Here is a 14,840-nt window from a genome sequence, read left to right on the forward strand (position 1 = left end):
TTACCGATCTTTATGTTAAATTACAGGAATGGGCTGAAGGGGCCATCATTTTGGGTGGGGATTTTAATGCTACTTTGGACCCTATGTTAGACAGATCAGGTACCGGGGGGCGGGGTAGCGTGCCATCCGCATTACGATTTTTTATTTCTTCCTTGCGGCTGTCAGACCCGTGGCGTCATCAACATCCTGTGGAAAGGGATTACACCTTTTATTCTCATCCTCACCGCACCTCCACTAGAATTGACTTTTGGCTTTTGCCTACACATTTACTTTCCAGGGTCTCTCAATCTAAGGTGGAAAATATTGTCATCTCCGATCACGCCCCTACCTGGTTCACTTTATCTCTTTCTAATCCCTCAATGACTTCATTTAATTGGAGATTTCCCTCATATATGTTTGACTCCCCCGACTTCAAATTAGATTTAGAACGACATTTTCTAAATTATGTGGATGACAATCTACAACAAATGAACGACATTAATCTGTTCTGGGCCGCATCAAAACCGGTACTGCGTGGTCATATAATTAATTATGTTGCCCATAAACGGAGAGTACTTAATCAGAGGTATACGGATCTTGGACAGACATTGACTACAGCATATGCAAATATGTTGAGATCTGACACCGCTGAGACTCGCCACACATATTTGACCACTAAACACCTTTATGACACTCTATGTACCGAGCGTGCTCAATGTGTCTTAGATTTTCAAAAACATCGATACTTTAGATGGGGTAATAGGTCAGGCAAATTGCTGGCTAACGTGGTTAGAAGTCAACGCCCCCCAGTTACTGTCTCGCGTATTCTCTCAGACGGAAAGGTTTTAACAGCTCCCTCAGAAATAACAGATTCTTTTTTGAATTATTTTAAGACATTGTATGCTGCTCCACCGGATCACCCTTCTCTAGGTATGTCCTTCCTCAGATCGGCAGGTTCACCTGTTTTGACGGATGAGGAACATGAATCTCTTACTGCCCCCACCAATGACTTAGAAATTTTATCTGTGATAAAACGCCTAACCAACGGTAAGGCTCCAGGCCCCGATGGCCTATCCGCAGAATATTATAAAATATTGGCTCCACATATCGTCCCTCATTTAGTTGTCCTTTTTAATTCAATTCTTTCTGGCCAAGCCCCACCTCCCTCCTTTACTCAAGCCCGCATTATCCTGATACCCAAACCTGGGAAGGATCCCACTTTAATACAGTCCTATCGCCCCATATCTTTACTAAACCAAGATTTAAAACTATTCACTACCTTGCTGGCACAGCGTCTACAGTTACTGCTTCCAAAGTTGCTTCACCATTCCCAATCTGGTTTTGTGAAAGGCAGGTCCTCTGTACATAATATTAGACAAGTGGTCGCTGCTCTTACACAATCCACGAGAGTAACTGGGGGAAGTTCTTTATTGGCCAGCTGTGACGCCGATAAAGCCTTTGATCGAGTTTCCTGGAACCATCTCCTTAGGCTTTTTCACCTACAAAATTTTGGTTCCTCTTTTGTCCGACTTTTTCGCATGTTATACTCTAGCCCGACCGCGTTTCTCACGGTAAACGGCTTGAACACTGATAGTTTCTCACTCCACAGGGGCACTCGGCAGGGTTGCCCCTTATCTCCCCTACTTTTCGACTTAGCCCTAGATCCCCTTATCAGGCAATTCTACAAAAATACTGACTGGCTAGGCATAAAAATTGGTTCTCATGAGCTTAAGGTTTCGGCCTATGCTGACGACTTGTTGTTATATTTTGCTAACCCTCAAGAGGCCTTTCCCAGTTTTTTAAGACTTCTTCATACCTTTGAGTCCATTTCAGGGTTCCAGGTAAATGAATCTAAAACAGAGGCCTTGGCATTACATTCAAAAGCTGTGGAGGGGTGGGATGGCCGATTTCCTTTTAAATGGGCACACTCCTCTTTGAAATATTTGGGACTTAATATCCCGGTGCTTCCATCTGACCTATATAGGGTTAATTTCCCAACAGTAATCTCTCGCATTATGGCAGATTTTCAATCTTGGAAACACCTCCCGCTTTCATACATTGGCAGATGCCATTTAATTAAAATGATCTCGTTCCCCAGATTGCTTTATCCTATACAAATGCTCCCTTTGATGCTTAAGGATTCAGACATTCGGTTACTGTCTACGGCCATGAGTAAATTCATATGGGCGGGGAAAAAGCCTAGAATTTCACTTTTTAAGTTAAGCCAAAGTCAAAACTATGGGGGTATTAACTTGCCTTGTATACGCAGTTATGTTTTAGCAGCGCAATACAGAATAGCAGTTGATTGGTTACAAGGATCCTCTGATTTTGCAAATACTGATTTGGAACAAGCCTTTTGTCCAGACATTCTCCTCCCTAGTTTACTACATATGAAACCCACTACATATCCTCCACATGTGGCCTGTAACCTATTATTAATTAGTACTTGTATGGCATGGAGACGATCTCGCTCCCGGATGGGCATCTCGACCCATACCACACTATTTCTTCCACTATCACACAAGGACTTTCAAATGCCTTACACAACTACATCTACTGTGCTTAGGGACTGGTATTTTGGAGGTTTGCGCTTAATTCACCAGATTATAGATCCAACTTCCCTTAAAGTGCTCTCCCACGATTGCTTGGTGGAAAAATTCCCTAATTTATATATCCCCCTTTTTCTTTATTTTCAGATACGTAGTTATGCTACAAAGGTGGTGTCTAAATTGTCTATATCTGACAAGGCGAATGTGCTGGATGGTGCGCTACGTTGCTGCCCAGGGAGGGGTTGCTCCACATCTGTTATTTATGTACATATCAAACGATCCGTGAATGTTGATACTCTGTCTACGGGTATGGCTAAGTGGACAAATGATTTTCCATCTTTACCTTTCAAATCTATACTTGATGCCTTTGTACGGCTTAACAAACTTTTGATTTCAACATCTTATGCAGAAATGACGTATCAGATCTTACATAGATCTTATATTACACCTAAGTTGCGCTGTCTCATGGGTATATCATCGACTTCTGCCTGTTTTAAGTGTCAAGCTCCTGATGCAGATCTCTATCATTGTTTATGGAGCTGCCCTGAGGTGGCCAAGTTTTGGTCGCTTGTACAGAATTATATTCAAAACACCCTGGGTATATCTTTCGCCCTTTCTCCTGAATGGGCCCTTTGGGATATATATCCGACTTCTAGTGGGAAACCGCCCATGGGACACCGCAACTTAATAGCAAAAATTGCTGCCGCAGGGAGGAAGACCATCCTCTCACAGTGGATATCCTCAGACACTTTGACCCTTACGTTATTACTGCCTAGAATCACTCATTTATTCAATATGGATTGGTTGGAAATGTCCATTAATAAGGAGGCGAGGGCAGACAAATTTTTTAAAACCTGGTTGCCTTATATAAAAACTTTGCCTCGGGCCCAAAGAGATATAATGCGGAAAGGTGTATTACTTACCTCCTGGTACAACTTGGAGATGCTCTCCTCGAACTGCCCTCCGTTTTGAGCTCTCATTGACACTGCTTAAAATTGATTCTGTTGTTGCCTTTTGATTTGATATGTGTTTTTGTGCGATGTGCGGGACGTGTGACCACCTCAATATTCATTTTTATCTGTTTACCTGATATATTTCATGTTTGCTTTAATTCATTTGCTGTTGCAGGTATACTTATTACTTATGCATATATTTTTTGTATGTTGTGCATTTCTTCAATAAAATGTTTAAAAAAAAAAAAAAAAATTTAAAAAATAACAAAACCCCAGGCCCTGATGGCTACTCGCCTGAATTTTTTTAAATTCTGGCTTCTAAATTAGTTCCTCTACTTACTAATTGTTTTAATAAGATTATGCAATTGGAACCTCTTCCTCTTTACTTTAACTCGGCCACAATCACGGTTATCCCCAAACAAGGCAGAGATCTTTCAGATCCTGGTTCGTACCGCCCGATTTCATTACTTAACTCCGACTATAAAATATTTACTAAAATTCTGGCCGACAGGTTGAAACAAGTCCTACCACATATAATACATATAGACCAATCAGGATTTATTATTGGTAGAAGTTCAGTTCTTAATATCAGACGAGTTTTAGCAGTGATTATGCAATCTCACTCTACTGACCGTCGGTCGAATGAAGCGATCTTGGCATTAGATGCAGAGAAAGCTTTCGATAATGTTTATTGGGATAATCTATTTACCTCTTTGGCACGTTTTGGTTTCCCAGATCGTTTTACACAGGTTTTACGATTATTATATACTAATCCTGACACCCGTGTGTTGTGCAATGGGTATCTCTCCCCTTCATTTTTAATCCAAAAGGGAACGAGACAAGGATGTCCGCTTTCTCCGCTGCTATTTGCAGTGGCGCTGGAACCGCTGGCAATTGCATTGAGGCAGTCTCCTCTCTACAACGGTATAATGATGGGGCCTATAGACCTTCGTTTAGCATTATTTGCTGATGATATGGTTATATTTATGTCTAACCCCTCTCATTCACTCCCAGTTATATTAGATATCATTGCACAATTTGGGCTCATTTCTGGGTACAAAATTAACACGAACAAATCAGAATTAATGAATTTGGGATCCTCTGTTTTGTCATCAGAAGTGATAGGGGATATTAAGGTGGTCACACAACAATTCAAATACTTAGGGGTGCATATACCGAAAAAGATCTCTAAACTTTACTCTTTAAACTTCAAACCTCTGATAGCTTCAATTCTTAAATTACTAGACTCATGGCAATCATTGCCGCTCTCATTAATGGGCCGTATAGCGGTTCTTAAGACCGTTATCTTTCCAAAAATCATGTATACTATGCAGATGTTACCTATACGGATCTACGATTCGGATGTGAAAATGTTATATAAGAAATTATATATTATAATATATATTATATTATATGGAAATCGAAGCGGTCGAGAATTGCTAGGTCCAAACTCCATCTTTCTAGACCAGATGGGGGATTAGGATTACCGGATTTGATTAAATTTTCACATTCTGTATTCTTCAGATATGTGGCAGATTGGTTATTAGAAAGAGATCACTTCTCGATATATGCACTGGACTGTTTATTTTGTTCTCCTTACTCCCCGGGAGCACTATTACATACCCCACGGAAGTCTATACCACAACATATATTTAATAATATATTTTTTAGAGATACCTATAATTCATGGTGGGCGATTAATAAGATTATGGATAGAAACCCTACACTTTCGCCTATGATACCTCTTTGGGGTAATTTGCAGTTTTCTCCGGGCTTAAACTTCTCAGCCTTTACCCGACTGAAGAATAAAGGTCTCCGTATTACATCCGATGTGTTTGATCCAGGGGGGAAATTACTAACCTATCCAGCCTTTAAAGAGAAATACGATTTGTCAGACTTATACTTATATCCATACTTTCAAATTAGACACTATGTTATCTTCTTATATGGGACAAATCTACCTCCCGTGTCCTCAGACCCGTTGGTAACTCTATTGAACTTAGTTAAAACCGTTACTTATAGAACAAGATTCTTATATGCAGATCTCTTATCGACAACTAGGTCAGCTGTCTGGAGTAGGGTATGTACCTCTTGGGGTAATGAGCTGAGTCTGGACCTAACAGGTACCGACATGTTTCAGAATTGTGAATATGTGATGAAGTCTCTCCACTCTGTATCTTTACAGGAGGTACATTTGAAAGTTATACACAGAGCTTATATATCTCAGGCGCAGAGGAAGCATTATGTGCCCGAGGAAACGGGCAAATGCTTGAAGTGTGGTGCTACTTCAGCCACATTGCTGCACAACCTATGGTCATGCGGAGTCATTAAAAATTTTTGGAACAAAGTAGTAAACTACATTTCACAGACATTCGCATGCAGAGTATCATTAGATCCTCTGGCTCTTCTGTTTGCAAATTTTCAAAATTGGGATCTTAGCCCTTCTGACTTAAATTTACGTCAGTTTTTAATAGTGTTGGTGACGATGGCGAAGAAAGTAATAATGAAGTTATGGATTTCCAAAACTAGACCAAGGTTTGAAACGGTGCACATGATGCTTCTTAAAACTTTATATTTGGATAGATATGCCACTCAACCAGACATGGAAACGGGGGTGGAGAGGTTTTATCGTAAATGGGGACCTTACATTGAATCTCTATCGGAGGATGTTAAATGTGCAATTTTTACGATATTTGAACAAACTGATTGGTATCATTACAGGAAGATATCGGGAACAGTTCCTATCTCGAACTGACCTGTGCTCGGGTTCATGTTTCTGGAATTAGAAATTAAGTTTACATGACACTTTATTGATACTGCTAGACGAGAAATATCTTGGTGAGACATTATGTCCCACAGTGGTATAAAAATTGTAGCTGAGATATGTTTTGGAGGAACGCGTAGAAATATGTTTGATATTAAATAACAAAACTCCCCCTCCCCCCCCCACCCCCCCTCCTCCCCTCCGCCTTACTTGAGGTACTACTCTTCCCCGGTTTATTTTCCCTTTGTAATTGTCTCTTTTCTTTCTTGCTATACTTTATTTAGTTAACATTGAATCGCACTGAGGTGTTTAGAATGTGTCGCTGTTACATAGTTAGGACCTGCTGAACACAGGTGAATTTTTCATTGTTGCAATTCAGGGAACACTTAAGTTGAACCCTTTGGTACTTACGCTTTTGGATTTATTATCTCTTGTATTGAAATTAGATGTGATGCACAACGTGATCTTGTATTATGTTCGATATGTTCAACCCCTGTACGATTTGATGGAAAATTCAATAAATATATTTTGAAAAAAAAAAAAAGTACTAAATTTCCAGTATTTTTGTTCTAAGTGTATTGGGCCATGCCTCCCATGATTCGGCCACACCCCGAAAAGTACCTCGGCCCGGCTCTCTACTGCCCTGGGCACAAGGGGGGGGGGGTCAGATGACACCTTGCCCCCCTGGCCAGCCCGCCACTGAATGCATACCCTCCAACTGTACCTTTTTGCCAGGTACAGTACCTTTTCTATATGGCTGTACCGATTTTTGACTCTCCAAACTTCCATTGAAAGTATAGAAAAGGTTGTGTGGCCACGCCACCTTTACATGTGGCCACACCCCCTTTTCCAATTTGTACCGATTTTTATATGTAAAATGTTGGAGGGTATGTGGATGCTGTGCGTCTATGCTGTGCATCTATTCACCATTAGAGAGGGTCTGGGGGCATGGCCAGCAGCTCACAGAGTGCTACCCTTGCCCACACAGTTGTTTTGTTCATATGTTTGTAAATCCAGTCATAAGGACACGGAGACATGTGAGTTCACTGCTGTGCTGTTTATTCCATCACCAACTCCCAACACACTGCACACTGGACCACCCACTTCCCAGCATCCCCCTGGTCCTAGGGACCATCACTGAAGATTGAGGCTTACACCTATTAGTAAGGGAGTGTCTACAAATATTAAGCATTCTAATACACTAACATCACATCCTCTTTTCTTTAAAGATAAGCCCTGTACGCTTCAATGCAACAATTAACAACGTCATATTCAGAACATCATCTAACACGTTTAATTGAGTCTCTCAGGTCTGCGTATTTCCCTTTTGGGTCTTTCATACACAGTCTGTGTTTCATCTACCATGTTGGACCTTTCTAGAATCGTGGTTTGTTCACCATTATCAGGAGCATCATACATTTCAGATGAAGGGTATTCTTCAGTCATGTTGTCTTCATTATGGTTAGGTTGAGATCTTAAATCCACCCGATTTCTTCTTACTTCCGTTCCATGCTCTGTACGTATAGTATAAGATCTTGGTGCTACTTGTGCTTGCACAATACCTTTCTGCACCCAAATACCTTTCTCATGATCTCTGAGATGGACTTGGTCAACCGATTTTAGATCAGATAAGCGTTTTGTTCGCCTGTCATGGAACAGTTTCTGTTTCGCCTGTTGACGTTCCTTACTCAGTCTGACCAACGCTGAGTTATGTGTATTAAGCAGTTCATCATGTATCGGGAGATTTGCTCTAATCCTCCTTCCCATCAGCATTTGTGCAGGAGAAAGTCCATTCTGTAAAGGTGTACTGCGGTAGATTAAAAGACTTTTGTAGAAATCTTCTTTACCTTCTTGAGCTTTTTTCATGAGACTCTTTACAGTTTTTACTGAACTTTCCACCAACCCATTTGAGCGTGGATAGTGGGGACTTGACGTAGTATGAACAAATTCCCACTCATCAGCAAATTGTCTAAATTCAGCACTGGAAAACTGAGGACCATTGTCAGTGAACACTTCCATAGGAACACCATGCCTTGCAAAGATTGACTTCATGCAATTGATTACGGCTTTGTTAGGCGCCGGGGTCCGCTCGTCGGTGCGGCCCGGCGCCTAGCAACCAGGAACGCCGTGCACGTACAGCCACCGGCTCCCTGGCAACGCTAGACGCCGGGCGCACGGAGCCGCACGGACCCTAGCAACGGGGACGCCACTGGCGGACCACGTTCCCCGTTGCTGGGTCCATTTAAATTAGTAAGGGCACCTGTTTCCTGGCCGTGCAGCAAGGCAGCTGCACGGCATTCATGCAATCAGCACTGGCAGCAGTTGATTGGAGGGCTTCGGTTTATATGCTCTTGCAGTGCCTCATACAGACGCCGGTAATAGCTTCCTGCATGCTGTATCTGTTTGCTGAGAGTGTTTCCAGTCCTGCTGTATCCGGTCATTCCTGTCCTCAGTTGTCCTGCACTCGGAAGTCGTCATCTGTTCCTAGAGTCCTGACTGAGCACCGTTAAACATCCAGTGGTGTTCGTGAGTCGCGGCGTAGCCGTGTGTTGCGGCTTGGCCGCTTTATTACTTATTATTTGTGTTTCGGAGCTTTTGCGGAGGATTCCACTCCCACAGATCCACTCCGGTATCCAGCGGTGCTGGGTAGGAGTAATGGACTAGTGGATTTTGGTTGTCCTTTTATCTGGCGGTTTTTCCGCGCATACTTCAAGTTTGGTTAGTTAGCTTGTTGCCCTTGGCCTGTTGTAGTCAGAGGTCCTCTTGTCATCATCCTGCCTCGGATTTCCCTTTGTCTCTCACTAAGACCGGGGGGCACCGGAGTTGGGCAGACATAATCCGCCTTTCAAACGTGGCTGCCAGGGGCTCAAGAAACCATAGTCTCGCAAGGGATTTCCGATAGCACGGGTGAGACAATAGAGTTAGGGCGCCAGGGGCAACTAGTCTTTCCTGCTCCCGTAACCAGCATTCCCTTCCAGTACTCTGGCCATTGTCATAAGATCTCCTCCGGTCAGGAGTAACGGAATCATAACATTATTACCGGCCAAACCAAAACTTAAAATTAAACAGGGTTTGATTTTTTCCTTATTCAGTTTTTTAAGAGTTATCGGCCTCATGAATCCCACAGGTTTAGGGCCAAATCCTGGTCAGCTCCTAGTCAGCCAGATTCAAGAACTTACTCAGATGGTTCAGGATCTTTCCCTGCGGGTGAAGTCGCAGGAAGATCTTTTACGAACTTCCCCGAGGGTAGTCCCTGAACCAAAAATGCACTTGCCTGACCGTTTTTCTGGTGATAGGAAGGAGTTTTTTAATTTTAAAGAATCCTGTAAACTTTATTTTCGTTTAAGACCGATCTCCTCAGGTACTGAATCTCAGCGGGTAGGAATCATTATTTCTTTGCTCCAGGGGGATCCTCAGACCTGGGCATTTGGTTTAAAAGCAGAGGATCCGGCATTGTTGTCAGTCGACGCTTTTTTGGGGTCTTTAGGGCTTTTGTATGATGACCCTGATAGAGAGGCATCCGCTGAGAGTCAGTTACGCGCTCTCAGACAGGGTAGAAATCCTGCAGAGGTTTATTGTACAGAGTTTCGCCGTTGGTCGAACGACTGTGGCTGGAATGACCCAGCCCTGCGCAGTCAGTTTCGCCTCGGCTTATCTGAGTCTATAAAGGACAGTCTCCTTCAGTATCCCGCTCCTGAGACACTCGATAAACTCATGGAGCTTTCTATTAAGATTGATCGACGTCTCAGAGAGCGGAGGGCTGAAAAAGGAGCACCAGTCAGGACTACTCCATGTGTATTTTCCATTCCTGAGGACGTAGAGGAGCCCATGCAGATGGGTTTCTCCCGACTGTCTCCAGAAGAAAGAGCCAGAAGGCAAAACTCTAGTCTTTGTTTGTACTGTGGGGGTAAGGGACATTTTGCCCGTAATTGTCCGAACAAGTCGGGAAACGCCTCGACCAAGTGAATTGTGAGGGGGTTCACTTTGGTCTGCAGCTTATCTCCTCGAATAACTCCCTTTTAGTCCCAGCTAAAGTTTCCTTTGGCAGCCTCAGTTCTTCGGTGTCGGCTTTTGTCGACAGTGGAGCTGCAGGGAACTTTATGGACTTAACTTGGGCCAAGGCCTTAGGTATTCCTCAGTTAGCCTTGGGTAGGTGTATCACCATGCATGGTTTAGATGGGAGTCCCTTGTCCAATGGGGTTATTTCCCTCTGTACACCTCCTGTACTACTTACGGTAGGAGCTCTTCATTCCGAAAAGATCGAGTTCTTCCTTACCCATTGCCCAGCAGTTCCAGTGGTTCTGGGTCACCCTTGGCTGGCCTTTCATAATCCCACCATTGATTGGCAGTCGGGGGAGATTTCACAATGGGGTACCATCTGTAATAAGGAATGTATTACGTTTCCCGTTAGAATAGCTGCTGCCATTCCCGAACTCATTCCCGTGGAATACCAGGACTTTGTTGATGTGTTTTCCAAGGGCAATGCGGACATTCTGCCTCCCCATCGGCCTTATGATTGTGCTATTGAGCTAATTCCCGGTGCCACATTGCCAAAGGGAAGGTTATATGCTTTATCCGGGCCAGAAACTGCGGCCATGAATGAGTATGTTAAGGAGAGTCTAGGGAAAGGATTTATCAGGCCATCTAAATCCCCTTTAAGTGCAGGCTTCTTCTTTGTGGAGAAAAAAGATGGATCACTCAGACCTTGCATTGACTTTAGAGCCCTGAATAAGATCTCAGTTAAAAATACTTATCCTCTGCCGCTGATTTCTGTCCTCTTTGATCAGCTGCGTTCGGCTGTGATTTTTTCTAAAATTGACCTGAGGGGAGCATATAACCTCATCCGAATCAAGTCTGGAGATGAGTGGAAGACGGCTTTCAGTACTCAGTCGGGTCACTACGAGTATCTGGTGATGCCGTTCGGCTTGTCTAACGCTCCGGCAGTTTTCCAGGATCTCATTAACGATGTGCTCCGTGACTTTCTAGGAAGATTCGTGGTCGTTTACTTAGACGACATCCTGATCTATTCTGACTCAATTGAACAACATGTTACCCAGGTGCGTCAGGTTCTTCAAAAATTACGTGAAAATCATCTATATGCCAAGCTGGAGAAGTGTGAGTTTCATGTCACGGAGGTATCCTTTTTAGGGTACATTATTTCCCCTCGGGGATTCTACATGGAACCTAAGAAGCTCCAAGCCATCCTTAGTTGGGCGCAACCCACCAACTTAAAAGCAATTCAGCGCTTTTTAGGGTTTGCGAATTATTATAGAAGATTTATTCATTCTTTTTCCGACCTGGTTGCTCCCATGGTGGCACTGACTAAGAAGGGAGCGGATCCTACCAACTGGTCACGTGAAGCTGAGTTATCCTTTCAGGCCTTGAAACAAGCTTTTGTCTCAGCTCCAGTCCTCAGACATCCCAACCCAGAATTGCCCTTCATTGTTGAGGTTGATGCCTCGGAGGTTGGAGTGGGGGCTATCCTATCTCAAAAGGATCCGGAGTCTCTGGAACTACATCCTTGTGCCTTCATGTCCAGGAAATTCTCATCCGCTGAATCCAACTACGATGTTGGTAACCGGGAGTTACTGGCTATTAAATGGGCTTTCGAGGAGTGGAGACATTGGCTTGAGGGAGCAACACATACCATTTCAGTATTGACTGACCACAAAAATCTTCAGTACATCGAATCAGCTAAGCGGCTGAATGCCCGGCAGGCTCGTTGGGCTTTATGTTTTACTCGTTTCAAGTTTATTATCACCTTTAGGCCAGGTTCCAAGAATACCAAGGCGGATGCCCTGTCACGCAGTTTTCTTCCAGTTCATAATAACAGTCCTGTTACTCCCATACTTCCGTCTTCAGTCATTTGGGCAGGCCTCACACAAGATTTATTTACCCAGTTAAAGCAGCTTCAACATCAAGCTCCTGGAAATACTCCTGCTGGTCGTCTTTACGTCCCTGAGTTTTTGAGAGCTACTGTTTTGACTGAATTTAATGATAGCAAAGTTGCCGGGCATCCGGGGATCTCTAAGACTTTGGAATTAGTCTCCCGCTCAGTATGGTGGCCTGGTCTTTCTAAAGACATTAAGGAGTTTGTTTTTTCTTGTCAGGTCTGTGCACAGCATAAGGTTCCCCGTTCCTTGCCTATCGGGCAACTTATGCCCTTAAATGTTCCTCTCAGACCATGGTCTCACATTTCCATGGATTTTGTGGTAGACCTCCCTCTGTCAGCCGGATTCCGAGTCATATGGGTGGTAGTGGACCGTTTTAGCAAGATGGCTCATTTCATTGCTCTTCCCCGACTGCCATCTGCCCAGGGATTGGTTGTTTTGTTTCTCCGCCATGTTTTCAGACTTCATGGGTTGCCCACTGATATTGTTTCTGATCGGGGTCCACAATTCATTGCACAATTCTGGAAGTCCTTTTGTGCCTCATTAAAGATGAAATTGTCTTTAACATCCGGTTACCATCCCCAATCCAACGGGCAGACCGAGCGAGTTAATCAATCATTAAAACAGTATTTGCGTTTGTACTCAGCCAAACTCCAGAATAATTGGTCCGAGTTTCTTCCTTTGGCGGAGTTTGCTTACAATAATTCTTGTCATTCCTCCACTAATGTGTCTCCATTCTTTTCAGTTTTTGGTTTTCACCCCAGAGCTAATTCTTTTTTTCAACATTCTTCTGTTTCCTCGCTAACCTTAACCTCTCATCTCAGAGTCATTTTGAAAAAAGTGCATCTTGCCCTCAGAAAAGCGGCATTTCGAGAGAAATTTTTTTCGGACAGGCTCCGACGTCCTTGCACTTTTAAGGTGGGAGACAGGGTATGGTTGTCGACTCGTAACATTAGACTTCGACAAACCTCAGCTAGATTGGGCCCCAAATTTATTGGACCATTTCATATTATTAAAAAAATCAACCCAGTTGCTTTCCGGTTACGTTTACCAAGAGCTCTCCGGATCGGAAATACGTTCCATTGCTCCCTGTTGAAACCATACGTTTCTTCCAGTAGATTTCCTCGGAAGATCTCTCAGGGGAAATCACCAGTAGATGTACAGGGACAACAGGAGTTCTTGGTGGAGAAGGTTCTCGATTCCAAATTGTCCCGGGGTCGGCTTTATTTTCTGGTGCACTGGAGAGGCTATGGTCCAGAGGAAAGGTCTTGGGTCCTGGATAAGGATCTCCATGCCCCAAGGCTCAAGAGGGCATTCTTTCGGGAATTTCCTCGGAAACCTGGCTTTAGGGGTTCCTTGACCCCTCCTCAAGGGGGGGGTACTGTTAGGCGTCGGGGTCCGCTCGTCGGTGCGGCCCGGCGCCTAGCAACCAGGGACGCCGTGCGCGTATAGCTGCCGGCTCCCTGGCAACGCTAGACGCCGGGCGCACGGAGCCGCACGGACCCTAGCAACGGGGACGCCACTGGCGGACCGCGTTCCCCGTTGCTGGGTCCATTTAAATTAGTAAGGGCACCTGTTTCCTGGCCGTGCAGCAAGGCAGCTGCACGGCATTCATGCAATCAGCACTGGCAGCAGTTGATTGGAGGGCTTCGGTTTATATGCTCTTGCAGTGCCTCATACAGACGCCGGTAATAGCTTCCTGCATGCTGTATCTGTTTGCTGAGAGTGTTTCCAGTCCTGCTGTATCCGGTCGTTCCTGTCCTCAGTTGTCCTGCACTCGGAAGTCGTCATCTGTTCCTAGAGTCCTGACTGAGCACCGTTAAACATCCAGTGGTGTTCGTGAGTCGCGGCGTAGCCGTGTGTTGCGGCTTGGCCGCTTTATTACTTATTATTTATTATTTGTGTTTCGGAGCTTTTGCGGAGGATTCCGCTCCCACAGATCCACTCCGGTATCCAGCGGTGCTGGGTAGGAGTAATGGACTAGTGGATTTTGGTTGTCCTTTTATCTGGCGGTTTTTCCGCGCATACTTCAAGTTTGGTTAGTTAGCTTGTTGCCCTTGGCCTGTTGTAGTCAGAGGTCCTCTTGTCATCATCCTGCCTCGGATTTCCCTTTGTCTCTCACTAAGACCGGGGGGCACCGGAGTTGGGCAGACATAATCCGCCTTTCAAACGTGGCTGCCAGGGGCTCAAGAAACCATAGTCTCGCAAGGGATTTCCGATAGCACGGGTGAGACAATAGAGTTAGGGCGCCAGGGGCAACTAGTCTTTCCTGCTCCCGTAACCAGCATTCCCTTCCAGTACTCTGGCCATTGTCATAAGATCTCCTCCGGTCAGGAGTACTGGAATCATAACAGGCTTTACTAGTAGTTGTATGTAGTGTCTTTACCTCAGGGTAGTTAGAGTAATAATCAGTCACAACAATGTACGTTTTCCCATTACAATCAAACAAATCTGCGCCAACTTTCTAGTACGGTCTCTCTGGCACTGCGTGAGGACTCAGTGGCTCGACTTGTTGTTTCGGTCTATACGTAAGACATAATTCACATGTAGCTGGAGTCTGTGCTATGTCTTGGTTCATTCTTGGCCAATATATAACTTCACGCGCTCTCCGCTTACATTTTTCTTCTCCTAAGTGGCCTTCATGTATCTTGCACAGCATAGTTTTTCTTAGTCGTGCAGGTATGACAAACCTATTGCCTTTGTA

General features: G+C 44.3%; 1 long non-coding RNA gene across 1 annotated transcript in view; it reads left to right on the forward strand.

Annotated features, from left to right (window-relative positions):
* LOC134927374 (uncharacterized) overlaps positions 1-14,840 on the forward strand; it is a 194,852-nt gene that overhangs the window by 107,712 nt on the left and 72,300 nt on the right. The gene's annotated exons all lie outside the window — the stretch shown is intronic.

The sequence above is a fragment of the Pseudophryne corroboree genome, chromosome 5 (genome assembly GCF_028390025.1).
Source record: "Pseudophryne corroboree isolate aPseCor3 chromosome 5, aPseCor3.hap2, whole genome shotgun sequence".
NCBI lineage: Eukaryota > Metazoa > Chordata > Amphibia > Anura > Myobatrachidae > Pseudophryne > Pseudophryne corroboree.